This window comes from Carettochelys insculpta, chromosome 5 (assembly GCF_033958435.1).
Source record: "Carettochelys insculpta isolate YL-2023 chromosome 5, ASM3395843v1, whole genome shotgun sequence".
Classification (NCBI taxonomy): Eukaryota; Metazoa; Chordata; order Testudines; family Carettochelyidae; genus Carettochelys; species Carettochelys insculpta.
Window position 1 is genome coordinate 51905697 of NC_134141.1, and position 14486 is coordinate 51920182.

General features: G+C 44.5%; 1 protein-coding gene across 12 annotated transcripts in view; it reads right to left on the reverse strand.

Annotated features, from left to right (window-relative positions):
• Positions 1-14486, reverse strand: part of SPIN1 (spindlin 1) — a 164105-nt gene that overhangs the window by 84968 nt on the left and 64651 nt on the right. For 5 of the 12 annotated variants that reach the window (XM_074995088.1, XM_074995084.1, XM_074995090.1 and 2 more), the window contains one exon: positions 7417-7512. The exons of the other annotated variants lie outside the window; for them this stretch is intronic. The gene's annotated coding sequence lies outside the window, so the exon portion shown is untranslated. The remainder of the gene's footprint in view (positions 1-7416; positions 7513-14486) is intronic. 12 annotated transcript variants of the gene reach the window in all.

The window sequence follows — 14486 nt, forward strand, 5'->3', positions numbered from 1 at the left end:
ACATACCCATCAAACTTGTTGCCTTTGAGGCCTGACCTGAAGGCGTACGGCTTTGTTGAGAACATTGCCTAGGAGTTCTGTACTGTTGCCGCTATTGATAGCGCCCTTGGCCGCAGCCCCGTTGATATTGAGCACGCTGTGCTTGTAAGCGTAGTGTCTTTGCTGAGGATAAAATTTTTTTCCCCCCCTCCTGTACGGGGGAGTATAAATGTCAGAGGTTCTAAGTGTAGCTCTCGAGTCCTTACTGGAGTGAGGGACCGAGTCGGTTGAGTCTGCAAACAGCTTTTGTGTATCAAAGGGAAGGTCCATGATCTTTGCCTGTAGGTCCCTCGAGATACCCGACGTCTGGGGCCAGGATTCTCTACGCATGACCACTGCTGTAGCCGTTGAACGTACCGCCGTGTCCGCCACGTCCAGGGCAATCTGGGCTCCCGTCTGTGATGCTGCGTAGCCCTCTTGAACAATCGCCTTTAACACTGGCTTTTTGTCTTCCGGAAGTGAATCCATGAGGGGAGTAAGCCCGGAGTAATTAACAAAATTATGGTTTGCTAGGTGTGCCCATAATTTGCCATTCTCAATCGCAGGATAGGAGAGGAATATACCTTCCTGCCAAACAGCTCTAACTTCTTAGCATCTTTGTCTGATCCCCCGATTTGTACTGAGAAGCCTTTGTCCTCTGCTGGAACAACCCGACCACCAAAGAATTTGGTTGTGGGTGACTGAAGAGGAACTCCATGCCCTTTGCCGGGACGAAGTATTTTTTTTTTTATCCGCTCTCTCATTCGTAGGCGGAACAGAGGCCGGAGTCTGTCATATAGTAATGGCTGACTCCAGAATGGCTTCATCCAGCAGAATAGAAATTTTGGATGAAGCCAGGGGTCTCAAATTTTTCAGGAGTTTGTGATGTTTCTCCTGCACCTCTGCCGTTTGAATGTCATGCGTGAAAGCCACCCTTTAAAACAGCTCCTGAAACTGTTTAAGGTCATCCCGGGGAGAGACATCCCCGGGAGCCATGGCCTCGTCTGGGGAGGATGAGGAGGAACCCCTAAGGTAAACCTCCCTCGAACCCTCGGGTTCCCGCGGGCGATGACACACTTGCTCGCTGGAGGATTGTGAAGGAAAGTCTCGGGGTTCTAAAATTAACTCCCCTTGAGACAACTGTGTTTCCGTCCCCGATCGGAAGCGCCCACGGGGGTATTGAGCGGCCGGGTGGGGGGAGCCTGCCCCTGGGTGCAGGCCTGTGCTTTGTCTGTGTCCAGCATAATAAGGATGACCATGGCAGCATGGGCAAGGGTCCGGAGATGGAGACCTGGACCACTCACGGGGTGTGTACCCCCGATGTCTGGGAGAGTGAGACCTCCGCGACGACACCGGTAAAGGTGAAACTGGGTTGTGATAGTACTCCAGGGGATCCAATCCCAGAAAATGGTGAACGTGGCCCAAGCCATGGTGACATTGGTTGGAGGAACGGAGAAGGAGTTTTGTTTTTGTTTTTTCCCCTTGATGGGCCGTTGGAGACACAATCCTTCAGTGCAGCGTGTGTATCACAGGGGGAGGGCTTGGTGCTAACAGCAGCGCAGCCCTGTCCAGAGATGGACTGCGGTGCCGAGTTTTTGATGTTGCCTTGCCCCTCCACTGCGGGGCCGGCACCGCCCCCTTCCTTGCCGGGGATCTCGGCCCCTCTGTCAGAGCTGCGCTCAGCACCGTCAGCTGAGGTGCTGCGCGGGTATCCCGCTCCGGTGCCTGCAGGCTCCATGCCTGGCACCCCTGCACCGCTGGTGCCGCGGGGGTCTGTGCCGCCTGTGACGGTGCCGCTGCCTGAGTATGCGGCCAGTAGCTGTGTGCTCTGCTCGTCCTGCTCACTGCAGATGCACGGCAAGGATCGAGCCAGGGAAAGTTCCCTCCGTTTCTGCACTGAAGGGGAGGGGGGCAGGCGTCAGAGCACAGTGAGAACGCGGCCGGGAAGCCTGTAATTCCCCCAGATGTCGGATGCCTTCGCTATGCCCCACAGAGGCCAGCATAGCTTCATGGCATGACTCACACTGTGTAAAACCTGAAGAGGCCATTGTGGTGAGTCCTTTATTGTTAAGAGGGTACTTAGCACTTAATCCGTTCCTTTCCACCCCAAAGAGTGATAACCGGCCTGCGGCAGCGGGTGGCCTAACGGCCTTCACGTCCGCTCTTTTCTTCTCCGCTCCTCTCTTTTTCCTTTTTTTTTTTTTGCTGGTATTCTCTTTGTCTTTGCTTTCTCTCTTTTCTTTTCTTTTTTTGTTTGTTTGTTTAATAACCGAAAAACAAATCACATGTGGAAAAGAAAAACCACTAAGTAATCTGACTCTGGCCTTAGCCTGAGCAGATTCCGTCTGCAGCCGATGGCGGTTGAGAAGGAACTGGCGGGGACCGGATCGTGCACGCGGCCGGGGGCGCGCGGGGCGGAGGGGGTGGCGCGCGCCGGCACATGCGCGATCCAGGAGAAACTGCTAGAAGATTTCCGATCTGCGGCGCCAGGCGAGCCCAACACCTATTGTGGAGCACCCATGGGGACCACTCGAAGAAGAACTGAAGTGAGGCATACTCAGTCTTTTTGAATTGAGGATACTTTATTCCTTACCATTTTTTTCCAGAACATGACTTATGCATCTTTGGAGCCTGGTCTTCCATTTCTACAGGAAATATTTATGTAAATCATACTTTTGGGGCTCAGACAGCCATCACTGATCATATCAAACATGAACAAGTTTACAAGAAGAGAGAAGCAGGATCTCGGCTTCTGCAAATCTTCAAACCAGGTCTGAAAGTCATCAAGCAATCCTAGTAATTCCTCTCTACACTTCTAGAATTTCTATTTCAAGGAATGTGTTTTCTTTTGAGATGGAAAAATTGGTCAGAATCTCTTAACAGTATGTGTCTTTGCAGAAGCTTTAACTTGCTCTGGAAGTTGAAGACTGAGTAAGTCAGAAACCTTATCTTTCCCATGGAGTAGCATGTTGAGTTGGCAAATGCTGCGTAATAGTAAAAATCATCAGATTCTGCATCCATTGCTCATCTTTTAATTGTAGCAGGGGTGTTTCCCTTTTCTTCCAGAAAAGCACTGACAGACTCCAACAGTTCCATAAGTCTATTTAAGGCACGGATGACTGAGGTCTCTCAATACAGTAGAAAGAGGCATTGTTAGGTTTGTTTTAACTCCCTCTCTTCAATGTAATTTTTGAACTGTTGATTAATCTTCTCATTTGAGCATCCAAAATTAGATAAGAACAGCCATGCTGTGTCAGATCAAATGTCCATCTAGCCCAATATCTTGTCTTCTGACAGAGGCCAACGCAGATGCCCCAGAGGAGGTGAACAGAACAGGGAATCAAAGTGATCCTTCTCCTGTCATCCATTTCTAGCCTCTCACAGAGGCTAGGGACACCATTCCTACCTATCCTGGCTAATAGCCATTGATGGACTTAACCTTCATGAATTTATATAGTTCTTTTCCGAACCCTGTTGAAGTCCTGGTCTTCACAACATCCTCTGTCATGGAGTTCCACAGGCCACCCATGCATTACATGAAGAAAAACTTCCTTGTTAGTTTTAAACCTGCTATCTATTAGTTTAATTTAGTGACCCCTAGTTCTTATGTTATGGGAACAAATTACTTGCCCTTATTCACTGTTGCCATCCTAGTCATGATTTTGTAGACATCTTTCCTATCACCCCGTTAGCCTTTTCTTTTCTAAACTGAAGAATGCTGGTTTTTTTAATTTTTCTTCATACGGCACCTGTTCCAAACCCCTAATCATTTTTGTTGCTAATTGTTGCCAGTGTTGACAATTTCCACGATATTCATAACCAAAGTATCAACCTGAGAGAGATTAATTACAGGTGATGAAATGAAGAGAGAGAAACTCCAGAAATCTGCAGTTGGTTTTCCAAAGTCTGAAAAGGCATTCTGCTGCTACCTCCCCTCCCCAACAGTACAAACACACCATTGCAGATGGTCTACATCTGTTGCAAGACTGACAAATTTATCCAAGTCTGGCTTTGCAGAATACTTTTTTAAAGTGTTCTTTATCGTCAGCATTGTGGGCTTTTACTTTCAGTGCTATTGAGTCCAAACATTTCTTTTGTTCCACAATTACATCTGCAGAAACAAAGTGAACAAGTATCAGTAGCTGGCAACATCAATACTGATCTGGGAGATCCACGTCTCTGTAGTATGGTATGAAATTAGAATTTGCTGCATTAGTCACGTCACTTGGAACTAAATTGCAACTACTTCTGCAATATTTTTAACAAAGTCCTCCATCACAATAGAGATGTTTTGTACAAGTGACGTTCCATGCCATAACAAAACCAGCTTCAGTTGTTGTGTCAGCTTCCTTACTGAATGCTGAAAGAAGCTATTGACTGCTGAGGTGTAAATTTTAATGCTCTTAGCTTGCTTTTTCTTAATTCTGATCCAAAATGGTATTTAGAGGAAACGTTACTGAGATTCATTTTTAGTGACATTTCAAGCGACCAGTACAATGCACTGAAGATAAGGGGGTTTGCCACCTTGCTAGTGAATACAAAATCTTCCTCCCATTCCCCTGAGAACTTTGGCTTTCCTCGTATGTACTTTTTAAAATTTTAAGATGTCATCAACCAATGAAATGAATGTAAGGTTAACAATTACATCAAACTATTCAACTGTGATTTATGATTATTAATAACAGACTCTAGTGTGCAGCATGCAAGCAAATCATAACACACAGGGTCTACATAGCACAACAGTGATGAAATTTGCTGTTATTATAAGTGTGTGCTGCTGGAACCTAGGTGCTACCTAGAGGGCTGAAGCCCCAGCAACAGCCTGCCCCCTCCTCAGGATGGAAGTCCAAGCAGCAGCACCCCTCCTTTTGCAGGACTGAAGTCCAGACTTACATTCCCCAACCAGGGTTGAAGACAAGGGAATCAGCTCACCCCACTGCAGAATGCTGAGCTCCTCCTTCTTCCCAAGCTCCAAAGGGTCTAGACTCTTCAGTGCTCGCTACACCCCACCTTCACGGAGCAAAGTCCTAAGCTCTGCAAGTCGCAGTTGGCTGATTAAGACCTACATGCAGCTCATGAACTGCAGTTAAGCAACATGTGATACAGATTATACTTAAGCTGCAATCCTGACAACTTTGGGTTTGTCTCCACTACCGGGTGGACTGATGGTATGGCGAGCAATCCACGTGGAGTCTAAATCAACTGTTAAATGCAATATGAAATACATCTGGTTTGTTCTAATGAGGTTCTGACCTCACTTTCTGGTAAACTGAATTCATTTATGTACATACCATCCAAAGAAAAGACAAAATTAAAAAAGAGGGAAGAGGTTAGAAATGTGGTGAAATGAGAGAGACAGGAACACTTCCACGTAGAAAAGATCTGAAATGTTTCATTAGCACATGGTAAGAGATACACAGTAAACTCTTTCGTAACCAGCAGCCCCAGGACCAGGAGGTTGCCGGACAGACAGACATTCTGGATAATAGAGAGGCATACCTAGTAATGCATAACAAATAATTCTGTTCCGCTTTGAATGAATGACTTGTTTGTTTCTCTTTATATTTACACACTCGTTAAAATTTGAATCAAAAGTTATATATTTAAAGAAATTTAACATCTAATTACAGTATATTGGGAACATGGGAGAAAAATTATTAATACAGCAGAAAAGAAAAATTACTAAACTTCCCAGAAAAAATATTTTCAGTAGTTTTCTAGGACACTGCAGCAGAGAAGGTTGGAAGAGGAGGCATGGCAGAACGAGTCATCACTTCCAAACATGAAACAGATTACAAGATTTTTTTTTTCCTTTTCAGCTAAATAATTTAATTTCATCCATAAACCCTTTTTCTTTTCTACAAAACTGTCAATACTTTCCTTCTGATTTTAAAAAAGGTCCTATCTAAATAAATGTGCATTATTTAAATTACATACGTAGATTAACTTATTTGATTAATACACATACCTACCCACAGCCCCACTAACAATTCAATAACAGCACAGTACAGAAAGAGTTCCTTATGGCATTCCAATTTCTGCACTTTAGTAAATGTCAAGGTGGAATTAAATATTATTCATGAGTATGTTTTGGTACCCTCTAGTGGCTTCCTCACTCTGAACTTCAAGTTTGGTTTTCCAAAACCTCCCCACTTTCTAGAAGAGCTTAGAGTTGACTATAATTTAAAAATACAGATGTTAGATGTAAACTGGAACTTCTAATGAGACAAATGTCTAGATACCATAATATTAGTTTATATATGTCTGAACTGAAATATGCCTGAAACAGCATATGAAGTTTTATCCATGCCTTACTCCAAGAAGTGAAGTTTACAGTAGACCCCCACGTAAATCAAATTTCACCTAACGTGGGCGAGCCAGGAAGCTCACCAGTGCAGTTGCGCTAGTCAGTTTCCTGTCTCCTGTAAGTGGCAGGCAGCTGAAAAAGCCTGGCTTTGGGCTGCCCATTGCTCACAGGAGAGGGGAAACTGACCAGTGCTGCTGCACTGGTCAGTTTCTCAGTTCCTGTCGGTGGGGGCGCAACCTGACTCTCACCACTCCGACAGGAGCGGTTTCCCCACTCCTGTCAGGAGAGCAAGAGTTAGGCTGCTGCTCCTGTCAGGGGCAGTAGCTGAGAGTCAGGCTCTTGTCTGCTGCCCCTGACAGGAGCAAGGAAACTGAAGAACACAGCAGCGCTGGTCAGTTTCCCCGCTCCTGAGAGTGGCACAGAGCTGGCACCTGGCTCCCAGCCACTCACAGGAGCCAGGAACTGACCAGAGCTGCTGCACTGGTCAGTTTCCTGGCTCCCCTGAGTGCTGGGCAGCCCAGAGCCAAGTGCTAGCTCCCCGCCACTCAGAGTTGCATTAACCCGAGATGCACGCAACATCAATGCATGTATCTCGGGGTTCTACCATATAGTAAATGAGTTATGGCTTTAGATCTCTGCTCCATGCAACCTTGGGAACAAACTAGAGCTGTTATTCCATGGCAAGGGAAACACCGTACTTCTACACCAGCAACTGAAAACACCTCCATACTCCAGGATGAAAAACTAACTATATCAGCAAGCACTGAAACCAAATAGAACAATCACCCAGAAGAACATGAAATTCAACTTAAAAAAAACCACAACACTAAGTGACAATAATCCCGTATTTTTCCCCAAATGACAGCCTATTTGCGGTAGGTTAGATCTGTGGACTTCTTTTTTCTGAAAAAAATATTTGTGCTCTACTCCAAGTCACACTATAATGAGGTCATACATCCAAGACATCATAATTTTTATAGCAGTGTCCACTTGAAGCAAGAAGGAGTATACTATACACAGTTATTTGAAAGGGGATATATAACCTCTTTCTAAAAATTGCTAGAATACCACAATGAGGATTACCCACTTACCAAAAGTTAGCATCAGATGATGATTATTCTTGTGGTTCCGAGACAGTATTTAGCCCTCTGAAATGGAAGATTATGAAGCCTTCTTTCTTCTTGAAACTGGATAATAAAGCACAAAGAAAGCATTTGGCTTTCTGAATTGAGCTGTGCAATGAGTATATGTTTTGGGAACTACAGAAATCCAACAAATGCCACAAGTGCTCTTCAGAGTACTGGAGTTATTCTTTGGTACATGGCTGTCTCAGAGTATCACTTAAAGAGGAAAGATGGGTGTCAAAGTGGAAAGCACTCAGATTCCAGGTAAGGTACTCCCAATTCTGACACCTTGTAAACCACTACAATTGTTAACAAAAAAAGCCACTTCACTAGTTAGAAAGTGATGAACCACTTTCACAAGCATCTTAAATGGAGGGCCTGTGAGGAAACGGTTAACTAGTTAAAATCCCATGAAACAACTCTGTATTTTGGGAGAATGCAGAAGTCACATTATTCTCAAAAAAAGGTGCACTAGACATCTAGGAAAGATGAAACCCAAGAATTCTGTTCCATAACTAAGCAGCTGCCAGATGAACCAGCATCTTGACTTTCAAATGTCTGACCTACCAGGGCCCAATCTGAATCCTTCTTGAAGAAATCAAAAAATCCATAGTACTGATGCAGATGTAAGAGTGCAGCTCTCATGTTGGTACCAATAGGTGAAAGTGACAAGGGTCTCGAGTATGTTGTGTTAAATTTCTTTCTGGAACCTTAAAACATGGATATTATCTCCTCTAAATAACCTCTTTGGCCGAAGAGGCTTTGTTCAAAAACTAGACAATAGGGCTCAGGCTGTCTGGATTCTGATGTATGGCTGGACTTTGTAATGCAGATCCATTCTGGGTGGACTGGTCTTTGTACCACATTAAGGAGGTCTTCACGGCCAGAACAGGGCCACCAGAATTACCAAATCTGCTTTTCTTCTGAAGTTTTCTGACAAAAGAAAAGTCTTATCAGTTCCTTTCAGACATATTTGCAACAAGGCATCTTGTTGCCCTGGTTTTATAATCTTACTGGCAAGAATGGAACACTGAATTTTTGTGATTCAAATAGACCTATTGCTAGGATACCAAAATTCCTTTTACCAATAGATGTACAGACTCTGGATGTAGTCGTCATTCTGTATATTCTACCTTTTGCCTTCTCAGTGAATGAGCTGTAACCTTCATCTTCCAGTGGACACAAAGGAAGCAGAATGACTGCAGACTCTCCTCAGCTCAAATCATAAGGCATGGGTTTCTCTTTGAGGTATATAAATCTTGGGTTTTTTTGTCTGCTGACATGACTGACGTGTTTATCAACATGAGGGAAGTCTAGATATGAGAGCAGGGTCTCATGACATATTGGACTGACCTGATTTCTCACCAGTCTATACTGTGTTGTTTTTGTTTGACTGGCTCCATAGGAGGAGGGGTGGACCCCATTTCTCCAGCCTTGTGGTGGTAAGTGTCCTGATGAGATTGCTTAATGGAAAGTGTACTTGAATCCTCACAGTCCGTGCTCCCATCCACCATCATAATAACTTTAGAATCCTCCTTGGGGGGAAGATATTTTTACTAAAAGGAAAAAGCAGTCAAGTAGCAGTTTAAAGACTAGCAAAATAGTTTATTAGGTGAGCTTTCACTTCTGAAAAAGTGGGTCCATCCCACGAAAGCTCACCTAATAAACTATTTTGCTAGTCTTTAAAGTGCTACTTGACTGCTTTTTGTTTTGATAGTGTATACACTAGCACGGCTTCCTCTCTGTTACTAAGAAGAGAGTAAGAGCAAGTTCCATAATAGCTTCACGTGAGCACAGGTTAGCTGAAAATTTCAGCAAAGGAGATGATTGATGTAGACAGAAGTGTTTGACTGGGTCACAGCTGCAGACAGTCAACTCAATATTTTCACAATCTTTCAGAAGTGGCAGGAATTCTGTAGCCTTCTGTTACCCCGTTCCACAGTTCATGAGGCATATATAGCTATAGCTTTTCCAGGGCACCTGCAGACCTCAATCAATTTACGATATTCAGTTCACTTTCATCTGAAAGTATCTTCTGTGTTTATTTTTTTAAAGTGTTTTATTCTTTGATTCCCTTACTCTAATCTGGAGTGCTGACCTTCCTCCTTTGAACACACATTTCCTCTTTGTGGAAGCATAAGAGTTACACTGTAATGTAAGAAGTATAAGAGTTACATTATAAAAATCACACTATGATACTATGTTGCTTCTGAGCTCAAGAAGGGAAAGTTATGTTGATGCTGTGTAGGAATGTAGGGTGGGTTTGGATGGAGCCAGGTGTGCCTGAGAAAACAGGCACCAGAGCAGTAGGTGCTAGATGGTAATTAATTAAGGTAACCAGAGAGTCATTAACAGCAGATTGCTGAAGGTGATATGGAAATGAAGGCACGTGACTGGTCTCAGGGGCTACATGAGATGAGTGAGAGTCTGGCTTTTTCTTTGTTTATGGAATCACTTTCTTGTGCTGTATAAATTAAGAGACCCAAGCCCCAGGTGGGGGGAGGGGAACCTCACGTTTCTGGATGTATTAGCAGAGCGGCTTTGCTAATAAACAGAGTGGTCTGACAAATTGTGAGTCTTGAGTCTAACTTTGACATCTTGCAGTGCTGTGAGTTTGCATCTCTAAGTTTGCATGTCTAGAACATTCAGTGTTTATTTGGTCTGGTCATTTTGCACTGACTGCTTGCAGCCCACCACAAAGAGGAGGGGAGCTTGAGACTGATATTTACTTGCCCTACTGAACTCCGCAGATTTACGTGGCTTAAGATACACAGATTCCACTTAGTGACATTAGAAACACCTCCTGAAGCAATTCTGAATATCCAATAGATCTTTCCTTGAACTCCCTCCTCAAATGCAAGAATGAAAATTCAGACAGAGAGTCTCTTAGAAAAAACAGTCATGGTGATGGTTTAAAATAAATCAATCAATCTGTGGCTGTGTCTACACTACGAGAAATTCAAATTTAAGGCAGTTAGATCAATATTACCACGTGACTGTCTTCACTGTAAATACCATTAGCTTGATTTAGGGAACACTAATATTAAGATTACAAAATAACAGTTACCTGACAGGTATAGTGTCAACCTTGGATTCAGAAGTTCGATTACAAGCTAGTGTGGAAGCACCATGTCTTAAAAATCGAAGTTATTAACCTCCAGAGGTGTCCCGTATGTAACCCACAATGTCCATCACTGCTCCACTCTAGCAGCTGCTATCCAGTAACAGAGAGACCATGAATTTGAAAGTGGGAGCAGCAAGCCTTCGGCTGTAGGCTCATGTTTGTATGAGAGCCTGAGAAAATGTCTTACTTTGCTATTAGTGCTGTGAGAACATCTACCCGTTTCAAATAGCCCCTGAATGGAGTTTGTGGCTGTCTCAACACTTGTTATTTTTTTCTGCACTGCCTGGCGCCAGCAGCTGCCCCACTTCACCCACGCGGCAACAAGGCTGTGCTGGAGGTCATGCTTGTATAAGACACCAAGAAACTTCTTCACAGCAATTTACATTTGTGAGAACCTCCTTCCCTCCCCCACATGCACCACACAGTCTACGTCTTTCCCACACTCTCCCACATCACATGGGTAGCCCCTAACCCAACAAAATGATGTGCTTCCAGGCAGCACCTTGTCATAGATTGCGTGCATTTAGGGTTCCAAGAACGAGAAAGACATTTGGGGGTTTCCTGCCACCAGGGGAAGTCTCATGAACTGGGGGGAGCTGATTCCCCACTAAGGGACCACGTCAATTGGGCCCTCAGCACTTGCCTCCACTCAGACAAATGAAATTTGGGGCTTCCCCCAATCACCTTACTATATCTACAGTGACATTCTTTCTGCATTCTTCTGTTTTGTTCCAAAACTACCTTAGCACAGGTTCTTCTGGAGACATCTTTTACAGAACATACATTACCGAAATCTCTCTCACACTCTATATTACTTTCTCTCTTATGTAAACATTTTGCCAGTGGGCCTAATTTGATAACAATATAGTGAGGGGAGAAACCAAAAATTCTTTTTTCCTAGACTTTTCTATCCTCTTTCTTTGAGCTTTGAGAATACTATCAGAGTCCCTGTATTATGGCCAGTTGAGAATTCAGCTACAGAAGAAAAACATTTCTGTAAACTTTTTTGCAGCCTGTGTGGATACCCTAACTTTTCCTTCCTTTCAATGGGAAAAATGGACATTTGCTTAGCAAAAGAGGGGCATGAGGAACATGCAATGTGGGAAGATAATGTCAAAGACCAGTGAGCATACCCAGAATGCTACAGGGATGAAGGAACTGTAGGATAGGTTCCCACAATGCACGACTGCAACAGTCGATGTTTGCCATTTGAGTGAGGCAGCAATGAGTTGACTTTGGGAGGAGCACATGGGAAGCGAGGATGGTCAAATTCAAAGTTAGAAATTCCAGAATTACAAAAATCGATATTAAATTCAAGTTTATCTCATAGGGTAGACACAGCCTGTGATTACTTTTTCAAGTAGTTTTATTGCCATGAACAAAAGTGGTTCAAATTGAAGGCTTGTGCTAGACTGAGTGAAGAAGTCTTCCCATGGTCCCTTTCTCCATTCAATGGAGAAACTCAGCTGCAGACTGGACACAGGGTGACCACACCCTATGAGCACCAAATTACAACTTTGGAAGGTCAGATGGATTCTTTAGTTTGCTTGCTGCACTGATGACAGCTGATGCTGCCAACAAAAAGTAGCCATTTACTAGTGTAGAGCTAGACATGCTGTGAAACAGAGGAATGGGTTCAGCCCAAGTTTCATTTACCAGACTCTCCATGTGTTGACTGCTCTGAACCCGTTAATAGCTCCCTGCCAACACAGTAAAGTGGCTAAGTGGCCTCTCCACAGTCAGTCATAACTGAGCACAGCCTCCAAGGGGGTGGGCATTTCCTGGGCCCTTTGATGTTGCGCTCTGTTGTATCTTGCTCCACTCTCTCACATACGGGAGAGAAGAGGGACAAGCCACTTGTGGAACTCTGGGAGCTGTGGCTAATGCCAAGCTGAGATTTTGCTGCTGAGGTACTGCCAGTGCTTTCAGGGACTCTTGATACTGACTTTTGACCTGCCAGCACTTGGTTGGAGAGTCTGAATCACCTCTAGGTTGATACATTTTTCTCTGCACCTGCAGGAAGGCATTCAGTAATGCTGATATGCATTTTGATATCAAATATTTCTAGCTGTTTGGTACACAAACATTTCAGTCCTGTGACCACTGGTGATTTTTTGTATGCTGTTCCAATATGGTCAGGGTGTTTTTTTCTGCTATTTCAGCTGGCTAACCACCAGAACTAACAGGAACTTAGTAACAATATTTCAGCTACAAAATATCATGGATTGGGTACAAGGGGAAAGAGAAGGGGAAGATAATAGCTGTGAAGCCAGAACCTGGTGGAAAAGGATCTTAGTTTTCCATGGGGGTGACCCCAAAACTGCAACTAAAAATCAGAGAATCATAGAACACTATAACTGGAAGGGACCTCAAGAAGTCATTAAGTCAAGACCCCTGCACTCATGGCAGGGCCACGCAGCATCTAGACAGGGATCTGCAACCAAAACAGCAAGAAGAGCCATTCAAATTTGGTTACAAAATCAATACTTCAAGAGCCACAATGCATGTGAATTCAAGATGGTCCTCAAAAGTAACATCAAACCATACTTTTTTGTAACCACTATTCTAAGACCAGCACCTGCAATAATTCGTTATGCAATACATGTAAATATTTAATCCTTTTCTGAGTCCTACTAAAGCCCAAGATCAGTCCTATCTAGTGGCAATGAGTACCAGAAATTAATTGGTGACCCAAATGAGGTCAAATTAGGACCACACAGTATAGCAGTGGTCAGCAAACTTTACACTGGGCCCCACTTTTTGTCCCAGCAATTAGCAGAACCCCTCACCTAGCTTGTCCAAGGCCTCAAAAGTGAGCATCGGTCTCCCACAAGTTACGTGCCATGCCCCCCTGGCAATGGTGGGGATAAGGAGAGGAGCCAACAGAGGCCATGGGAGCACGCTGATTGCACTGACTGAAATTTCATGCCCCCTGCCCAGGGCTTAGAGCAGAAGATGAGGCATCTGGAGATGAATTTTTTCCAGTATTTCTATTGGGTCAACTTAAGCACAAGTCCATCAATGGCACACCAAGATTAAGTGCAGCTTTCAAAGCAGACTGGCAGCAAAACAGTTAGCTGAGGAATGTTTTTCAAACACAGGTTTACAGAGATTGTGAGGCCTGGCTCTCTCTCAGCCTTAGCTGTCCATCTGTGAAATAGGTTTCATAATAAATTCCTGTCTCAGAGAGCTATTGGGAGAACAAACCAAAACATAGTCAGTTGACCCCCACAAGCAGCCTATGGCAAACTTGCTCTTGAAGCACCCTAGTTGCCAGGACCTACAGCCCAGAGCACAAAGGGAAGTGAAAGCCCATCAGTGGTGGGCGGACCCTGAGCCCTAGATCACCACAGACCTAGGGGAAGCAGGTGGAAGAGAACCAAATAGCCCCTAGTGAATGTGAGCACCCTTTTGCCATCCAACCTGAACACTTTCTTCCCTCCCAATCCCTGAGTCCATAGCTTGGGAAAATCTCAGTATTAGAGTACAATGTTCAAAACCCTGACAGTAACTGTTCAGCAATGGCCAAGGCAGCTCTATGTGGTAACTGTAGCAATGCAGCCTCCCTGGAGCTGCTTTCTCACAACCATTCATAACTGGGTTGCAAGCACTCTGTCTGCTGGGCTGTGCTCCCAGCCTGCCCCTGCCCCTGCCCCCACAAGGAGAGTGCTTACCTTGTCGGAGAGTGGCAATGCCTGGGCTGGCCCAGGCTGCAAACATGCTGCTGGCTGGAGAGACTGAGCTCCCAGCCTGAATCTGTCTCCTCCCAAAAGGAGGATGTTTACCATACCAGAGAGTGCAGCGGCCGCCCCATTCACAGCTGGATTTCAAACATGGTGCTGGCTAGAGAGGCTGAGCTCTCAGCCTGACCCACTCCCATAGATCTAATTTCCCTAAATAAAAAGGAGGCGGG